This window comes from Panicum virgatum, chromosome 4K (genome assembly GCF_016808335.1).
Source record: "Panicum virgatum strain AP13 chromosome 4K, P.virgatum_v5, whole genome shotgun sequence".
Lineage (NCBI taxonomy): Eukaryota > Viridiplantae > Streptophyta > Magnoliopsida > Poales > Poaceae > Panicum > Panicum virgatum.
Window position 1 is genome coordinate 5,813,096 of NC_053139.1, and position 8,902 is coordinate 5,821,997.

General features: G+C 47.9%; 1 long non-coding RNA gene across 1 annotated transcript; it reads left to right on the forward strand.

Annotated features, from left to right (window-relative positions):
• Positions 1–4,040: 4,040 nt before the first annotated feature.
• On the forward strand, positions 4,041–6,207 carry LOC120702762. Its single transcript, XR_005686517.1, has 2 exons — positions 4,041–4,384; positions 4,496–6,207. It is a non-coding gene; the product is annotated as an uncharacterized LOC120702762 (long non-coding RNA).
• Positions 6,208–8,902: the final 2,695 nt, after the last annotated feature.

Genomic DNA, 8,902 nt, shown 5'->3' on the forward strand with positions numbered 1-8,902 from the left:
GCGTGCGCGGCCGGCCGTCCAGTCCATCCCCCCCTGCTTGCCCTGACTACTCCCTCGCGTCGGACACGGACGAAACGAGACCCCCACGCCCCCCATTTTCGGTTGCCCAATCACATCACGTGGACTTTGGGTGGGCAGCACCACCGCGCGCCGAGCACGCGAGCCGTGCCCATGTGGGTCCTGCCCTGCCCGTCGCCGTGGAACCGTGTACCGCGCGCCCTGTCACGGGTACAAACACTCCATGGGTACGTATCATCCGATTATTAAGCTGACACGCTTGGAGCCCGAGCGAGGATAATTGGTTGAATTAAACAAAAGACGCCTCCTCTGCTGCGACCGGCCTGCGGTATAGAAGCAAACGCTGCGTGTCAGTGGCCATGCGCGCGCGCACGGACGACGATGGCGGCCTGACACGACTGTCCGGCTAACTTGCTTCCAAACAACGTAAGTTAGCTGACAAGGCTGACAGGCCGCCTGACCGACGACTACTAATAGTAGTATACTGCAGCGGCCCGTGCGGGCAGATGAGGCACCGGCCCGCGCGGCGCGCCGGCCGGCGTCTGATCCGGGCGCGCGCGCCATGGCCGCTGGCCGGACACTCCGGTCCGCACGCTGCGTTCCCGATCGAGGCCGCGCGCCCGCCCGATCGCCCCGCCGGCTCTGACACCGTGCTGCCACCGGCCTCGGAACGGGGAGGGGGCCGGCGGGGGATGGGGAGGAAGAAGCCCGATCGCGCACGCGCCCGCGCCCCATGCAGCCGGCCGGACGAGCTCGCCGCTCTGATCGATGCCCCGAGAGCAGGGTTCAAAATTTCGGTGAAATTTCGGCGAAATTTCGGTATTTTTTTTGTTTTCGGTAGTTACTGGGAAGTGGAATTTCGGTAAATTTCGGTAAATTTCGTTTCAAAATTCAAAAATTCAAAAAAATTTGTAAAAAAATATGTAAAAAATATGATAAAAAATTAGGTGTTTTTCTAATAAATAGGACTAGAACACACTCAAATCTAAGATCATTTGCTAGGCTAAAATTAACATTTGAAACCGTAATTTGAATGACTCGTCATTTCATGTGCAAAAATTTGTTTTCTCCCCTCGACTTCAACTAGACTTTGGTTTATCATGATATTGGTGAGGTACCTATTCAATTTCATATGCATACCTACAACTAGGATGATGATCCATCGGCCGGCCCGGGTGGACTATACTCTCATCAGTAGACTAGTAGATCTGGTTTCCTCGTGCTGTCCAATTAGGCTCGTCGTCAATCTTGCTTCGCTTTTGCCTTTTGCATCTGCTTTTATATTATCATCTAGCAGCTCTTTTCTTTTGTATGTAGCGGTGAGATCGAATGAGATGGCAGCTAAAGCCCTCTGTCTGCTGTAGTCTATTATTCTTAACCAGCCCTCGATCTGGCTCTTCTTCTAGCTTTGTAGCCGGTAACTGTGGAGACTTGGGAGTTTTTTTTTTTGAAGTTGTGGCCATTGCTGATACGTGTTAAATTCCATTGGTAATTCTTCTCCATTGGCAACTGCAGATTAAGTCAGTTGTGGCATTTGATCTGCCCCCACTTCGTGGAAGAAAGCTTTGCATTGCAATAGTAGGTCGGTGACTGTAACCTTGATTCCAGTGAATTTCCTCCGACGCCATTCCAGTCCCGAGGATAAGAAGAGAAGATCAAATTCTTGCATCCACAGCATGCATGTGACCAAAATCTTAGGCCACAAGAGAATTGTCACCATCTATAGAGCAGGGAAAAACTTTCCGTTGGAAAACTGCCGGAAAACACACCTTTCAGAATGCTTTAACAATTCTCTATACAAATTGAATCAAACAAAAAATTCAAACACTGTCACATGAATTGATAACCAATTCAAATCATGTTTGTCCTGGATTTAAAACAACTTTCAATTGGATCAACTAATGTCCCTAAAAATTTATAGGAATATACGCCATAACAAGAATAATAAGTCCAGTTGAGGCCTAAGAGAGAAAATGAAAGTTGTCACATGAAATGACAAGACTTTTAATTGGTAGTTTTTGAAATAATTAAATAACTTTCAAACCATTGCTCAAATGAAAAAGTTCCTGAAACAAAAGTTGTAGATCTCGAAAAACTGAACAAAGTTGGTATTCAAAAGTTTTTCATTTGACCTCGGGAACCGTACGAAAATCACAACGGACATCATTTCCCGGTCGAAATCACCGAAATTTCGGTCGGAATTCACCGAAATTTCGTTTTTTGAATTTGAATTCTCTTTCCGTTCGGAATTAGCGAAATTCGGCGAAATTTCGGCCGAAATTTCGTTTCCGGCAAACGGCGGGATTCGAAAAAAAAAACGAAAAGGTAAACCCTGCCCGAGAGCAGCCAAGTTTCGCGGGGCGGCGCTCTCCGAGCGCGCAGCAGCAGCAGCACGGTTGGACCGACGCGGCGCGTCCGCATGCATGCATCCTGGTGCTATTCTCTAGGTTCTCGCCGCTAGCTGGTCCACCCGGACAACACACATCCGAGCAAGTTTTATGATCCAGCCGGCAGCGGGCTGAGGGGTAAGGCGGCGCATGTGGTGGCGGGTCTCATGAAGATTTAATGCCCTACAGCTCTGTCAGCCAATAGCAACAGCGGACAGTGCACTTCGCCCGCTCAAGCCGGCGCCTCCCAACTCACTCGCTCTCTTCTCTCTCTTGATTTTTCTCCCCGCCACCTGGTATCTCGCCGACTCCCCGCCGGCTATATAATACCTGTTCTCAAAGAGAGCCAAGGAAACCAGCTATTCAGCTTCTCGGATGAGCTATCGGATTTCAGATCGTAACAACACAAGCCACAAGGCTAAAAGGAACAAGAATTAGGGATAAAAAGGTTAGAATTAGGTCAGGATAGATCCTGCACCTACTCCTCCCTCTAAAACGATCGAGTCATCGAGGAGAAGATATCAACGATTGCATCGGACGTTTAGACGAGTCAATGGCTGGGGGGGGGGGGGGGGGGGGGGGGGGCGACGCCGAGACGAAGATCGCGATCGATCGCGTTGGTGGCCGATCCCCAAGAGCATGCTCCTTTTGAGGCTGGCATCCCCGAGGAGGAGGATCGATGTGGCCGGCAGCGGGGCGTCTCTTCGTGGCCTTTCCCGGGAAACAAGCTGAACATTCAATCTCGACCCACCCACCCACCCCCACACTCCTCCCGGCTGCCGGAAACGAACAAGCCAAGCCAAGCCACAGCCATTCCGGGAGGAGGGAGCTTTCCTAGGCTTGCTCGGTTGTATGAAATTTATTCCAGATAATAGGTAAAATACAAAAAATATAATAAATATAATAAGAGATCGGAATTTATTTCGAGTTGAGAACTAATCACAACAAAGTAGACTCATAATAGTACAATAAAAATCGGAAATAATCCATAAGTCGAGGAGCGTGGAATCAATCTGATCTTTTATTGCACCTATCATGTTCTTTTTGTTATACCTATTATTCCTAGTCCAGTAAAAATCCCGTATAACCAAGCAAGGTCTCACCCGGGCCCTCCGGCCCAGCAAGATCGCGGCCGAGGCCCCATGCAGAAATCTCGCTTTAGAATTGCCAGTGGAAACGCTGTCCCGTCGATCGGGTCACTCCACGCAGCCGAACTGTATCCCACTCGCCGCTGCCGCTGCTGATCGACCACCGGGGGGAATTTGGAATAAAAAGCTCCGTCTTTCCACCGCTTTTGGCATCATCGTCCCTAACCGCAGAACAAGCATGTTTTTGTGCGTGAAAAATCGCAAAGCCACCACCAACACTAAAGCCTAAGCACACTGGTGCGTTTGCTACAAGTGTTGATTAAAGAATTTGCCCTTTGTCTCCCCGGCCATGAACAAAGCTCCTTGGATTGATCTGCCCCAAAAGTCTCCCTCAGCTCCTGGGTCCACACACACAGCGTGGCTGGCTTGGAGTAGTGTTCAGGTTCTATATTCTTCTTGGGATTGGGGTCCTTAGCCTCTCGCACCAACCCAACCAAACCCCGGCCTGCTCTTGCTCTTACCAGTCACCCCCCCCCCCCCCCCGGGCTCCTCTCTCTCACCATCTTTCTTCCTGTATAAATAGCCCTTGCTCTCCCCCTCTTCCTCCTCCACCCACTTGACACTACAAGAAGGCAGTGTTGCTTCTTCTTCCTCTAGCACTGAATGGCCTCCTCTGTGATCTTCCACAGCTTTCTTGAACTGCATCTGCAAAGGGATGCGCCTTCTACTTGCATGAACACGTGCAGTTCAATAAAGCTGTGGGAAACTGCAGAGAGAGGCCAATTGAGCAGCGTCGCCGGTGGAGCACCCTTTCCGCTTGTAGATGCACGGTGCCCGGAGAAGAATATAGATCCGCCTCTTGCATGGGAAGGTATACGCACCGATAGAGAGGTATCTTGTCTATCTCCAATTCGGTAATAGGCAAGATCTATGTGTACTCTCCTGCCATGGCTTGCTTTCCTCCATGCTTTGATGTTTCTTCTGCATCTTTAATTTTTTCAGGGGAACCGGCAGTGTTTCAGTTTAACATTTTCTTTTGATAATGGGGGTTTTCCCTCTAAGTTTTACTCTGTGTAATTCATGCTCAAATAGTATCGAGAAGTACGTTCATGTTCTTCTGTTTATTTTCCTACAAGAAGTTATTTCTCTCTCTCTCTTGTTGGGAGCAGTGACACATTTTTTTTTGGAAACCTTCAACCAGAGTGAGATTTGCTTGCCATTATTTAAGACAGGAAGAAGGTTTTAACTAAAGCAAAAAAGCAGGCGCTAAATTCAGTTCAATTTTAAGATCCTCCCATAGGGAGTTTCAGTGAAAAGGCACACCTGCTTAATCAACTCCGGTGTGAAAATCACGCCACCACGCACTAGCTGAACCATGTATAGGTTGAGATCGAGCAATTAGACCACGAGGACCAACAAAACATTCACAAATTTCGAAGTTCAAAGAAATCCTTAAGGTAGCCCCCCTCACCGGTCACTGTCTATGTGAAGGCAGTGTCCATTCTCCTTTTTCCTCAATCAAATGTTTACTTGATAATGCATTGACAGGCTAGATTACTCAAGATTTCACATATATTGAATTCAATTTTTCAAGATTTGTGTTTTTTTAAATACACGGTGCTTGCAGGCTTGCAGCATGTTAGTATATTACTATTGCTGCTGTTTCCCCTTCTTTCTGTATTTGTTTACTGCTAATCTACAGCCTATTTCTTGACCTTATTTTGAGACTCATCATGTATATTACCACTAAAGGGTAGTTCATGCTCCTTCTTTTCATAATATATCTACACTATTGTCACTCGATAACGCATGGACTGACTAGATTACTCAAGATTCTACACATATATTTTCTTGACTTTCTTTTTGAAAAACACAAAGTACCTGCAGTGCCATATATTTTACTAACTGCTCGATCATGTTTTTCATTCTTGCAGTGTCTGTTTAAAACTCAGCCAATTACTATTACAGTTTTCCCTGTAGGGAGGGGGTGAGAGAGGGAGAGAGCCCAGCTTTCTGAACGAAAAGAAAACTGAGAGCCCGTAGTTACCAAAAATTTTCATCCAAAAATTTTTATCTCTCCTTTTACCACGAACACATGCATGTAGTATTAAATATAGTTAAAAAAATAAAACTAATTGTACAGTTTGAATGTACATGACGGGACTAATCTTTTGAGCCTAATTAGTGCATAATTAGCCATAAGTGCTACAGTAACCCACATGTACTAATGATGCGGTCAAAGGCCTCAAAAAATTCGTCTCACGATTTCCAGGTGGGTTCTGAAATTAGTTTTTTTTAATTAGTGTCCAAAAAACCCTCTCAACATCTGATCAAATAGTCGATTTAACATCCAAAAATTTTATTTTGGGAACTAAACAGCCTGTGATTGAAAAGGTGGCCCAGCGAAAGCTGCTGCTGGAGGGGGTGCAATGAGTAGATCTTTTGCTGGCGAAATGAAAAGGCGCTGCCAAAGAGCCCTGAAGCCTCAAATCACAGTACCAGTACTTTGCAGCACCGGCTGGCTCTCCCTCCTTTCTTCGCTGTAAACACTGCCCTACCACCGCGTCCAGTCCCCGGCCAAGCAAAGCAATTAAGCAAAGGCCGGCCACCCCACCTGCCCAGGCGATGGGATTTCCATTCGCGAAGCCGCGTGCCCGGAGTGGAGGCGGAGCGCCGCTCCCCACTTCAGCACACCCGCCGCCAATCAACCCCAGCGCGGCAGCACGCCGGCGAGGTCAAGGGGGCTTCCTTAAATAGCCACGCGGCGCATGCCGTTCCCAGTGATTGTTCTTTTCCCGGCCTGCCGCGCGGCCGCTGCCAGCTGCCGGCCGCGCGCTGCCGCGCTTGGCTTTGCGTGTGGCCTTCCTGCTTGCCTGTCTTGCGCACCAGCTGCGGCAAGCAGTTGACAATGGCCGGCCGGGCAGGGCCGGTTCGCTTTTACCCCTGAACAGTCCTTCGGCCTGCGATCTGATGGCGATGGTTGTCTGTGTGTGTGTGTCCGAGGCCTGCTGGTTCCGCGCGTGGGTGGATGCATCTTGTCACACCCTGAAGAGCAGTGCACTATAGTGGAGCACTGTGGCAGGTGGCGAGCTAGGGTTAGTGGCAGGTTAGGATCTAGAAGCATAGCACACTGTATGTTTACTACAGTGATTACTAGTAGCTCTTAGCTGAGCGCACGCATATCATATAGTTCAATTATTGCAGACTTGCAGTAACACGCGTGTGTGTGTGGAGATGGAGATGGAGGGGCAAGATTGTGCAATCAAATTGCTGACCCCACGGATCATAGTACTAAGTTTGCCGATTGTACTTTCTAGATCGACAACTGTTAATTCCTTTCGATATATATTTTTTCTGAAAAGAACTAAAAAAAATAACATCACAATGTTCAGAGCTCAAAAACTAATCTCCTCCGCAAGAGAATTAGAAGGGATTGGAGTGGATTGAGGGGAATTTTATTAGGGATTTTATTCCTCCTAACTACGGAGTACTACCTCCAATCCCTCTCAATCCCATCCATACCGAACAAGCTCTAAATGAGCTTGCTGTCTGCCGAAACCATTTCACATCTATTGGTTGGTTGCTCGTTCTCAAGGCAAGTGTGGTACAGAGTCCTGCGCGGTCAGTGGCATTCGGTGTCGCCACAGCACCCGGCCACCATCTTCGGTGGTCGACAAGTCGCAAATTTTTTTGGCAAAATTGTAAATGCTTTGAGCCTGTTTGGCTGACCGCATAAATAGTGTAAGGTTGGTAGAATAAATAGTATCCTGTGAGAGAAAATAAGTGGAGACAAACCGAAACAAGCCAAGCCTAGATAAGCCGAACAACCTCTGACAGTTTGGTGATCCTCATTTTCTGGATTATTTGGAAAGAGCGGAATCGCCGAACTTTTGATCATACTTCTCGCTCGGTGAATGAGGTTGTTAGCTTAATTTTTGAGGAAGCCTTGTCCTGGCGGCACGCAGGCTTCTCTGGAACCTTTTCTTTTTTTGTTGTGACATCATTCCTACCCAGCTTGTAGGTCACTTAACAATTGTTTTGTAATTGCCTACTACTGAACTCTTAGCCTGTCATGAACTGCGGTTCATGATCTCGTCATTGTATCCTCTTTATTCCTCTTCTCTTAATAAAATACGTGCTCAGGCACGTTCGCTAAAAAAACTTGCTGTCTGCCTGTTTTTGTCAAGCTCGCCATTGCATTTGCACAGCGCGCACAGTGAAAAACCATGGCGGCGAGACCCTGGTCTCGCTTGCACTGCTCTCTACTTTGCACAGCCATAAGGACTGTGTTTAGATCCGTAAAATGATGGTAAAAGGATTACATCGGACACTGTAACATTTTTTTGTTTGCTTTTGGTAATTATTGTCCTACCATGACCTAACTATGCTTAAAATATTCGTCTCGTCGTGTACATCAAAACTATACAATTAGTTTTTTTATTTACCTACATTTAATACTCCATGCATGAGGCAAAAGATTTGATGTGATAGATGAATAGTGAAGTTTGGAGAGAGAGAAATTTTGAAACTAAACACAGCCAAGTTCCAAAATTTCTCTTTTCAAACTTCGCTATTCATCTGTCACATCAATTTTTTTGCCTCATGCATGGAGCATAAAATGTAGGTAAATAAAAAAACTAATTGTATAGTTTTGATGTACACGATGAGACGAATTTTTTGAGTCTAATTAGTTCATGGTAGGACAATAATTACCACAAACAAACGAAAATGCTACAGTGTGCTACAATGTCCAAAGTGACTTTTTTTACCACCATTTTACGGATCTAAACACAGCTAAGTTAACTTCGGTACGGATCAACCCCAAACTGTCAAAAACATCCGAGATGATGTTTTCACCTCCGAGAGGACGAGCCACTGGGCTGCGCGTGGGCCCGCGGCGTGCGGCTGCAGGTCGAGGGCCCAGGGCCCGGCGACAGGGCGAGCGCGCACGGGCCGTCGCGGCGCGGGCGTCCAGGGTCCTGGCAGGTGGGACCCGTTGCGGATGGACGACGGAGCGTGCGCGGATGCGTGGCCGCAGGCTCAGGCGGCAGAGGAAGCTTTCTGTCGCTGCCTGTGGGCCTTGCAATGATGAGCGCCCAGCCCAGAAGGCCGGAAGGTGAAGCAGTTGACAGACAGCGCATGAGTGGAGGGAGATATGACCAATCACCTGCACGGCTGCACCAGCCTTTCTGCTTGTGCTTGGCTCCCGGCCTGCTGCTCATCCAGCGTTTGTTTCCCGGCATCCGGATCCCATCTGGGTCCGATTGGTCGTCTTCCCACGCGAGCCAGGCTCGCACCAGTGAGGCAGGTTCTGCACATGCAAATGCTCACCATTTGGTTGTCTGTGCGTATGTAGGGTGGTCGAGCATGAAACTGATTGGTTGCTTGGGTGCATGAGCTGTTTCTGCT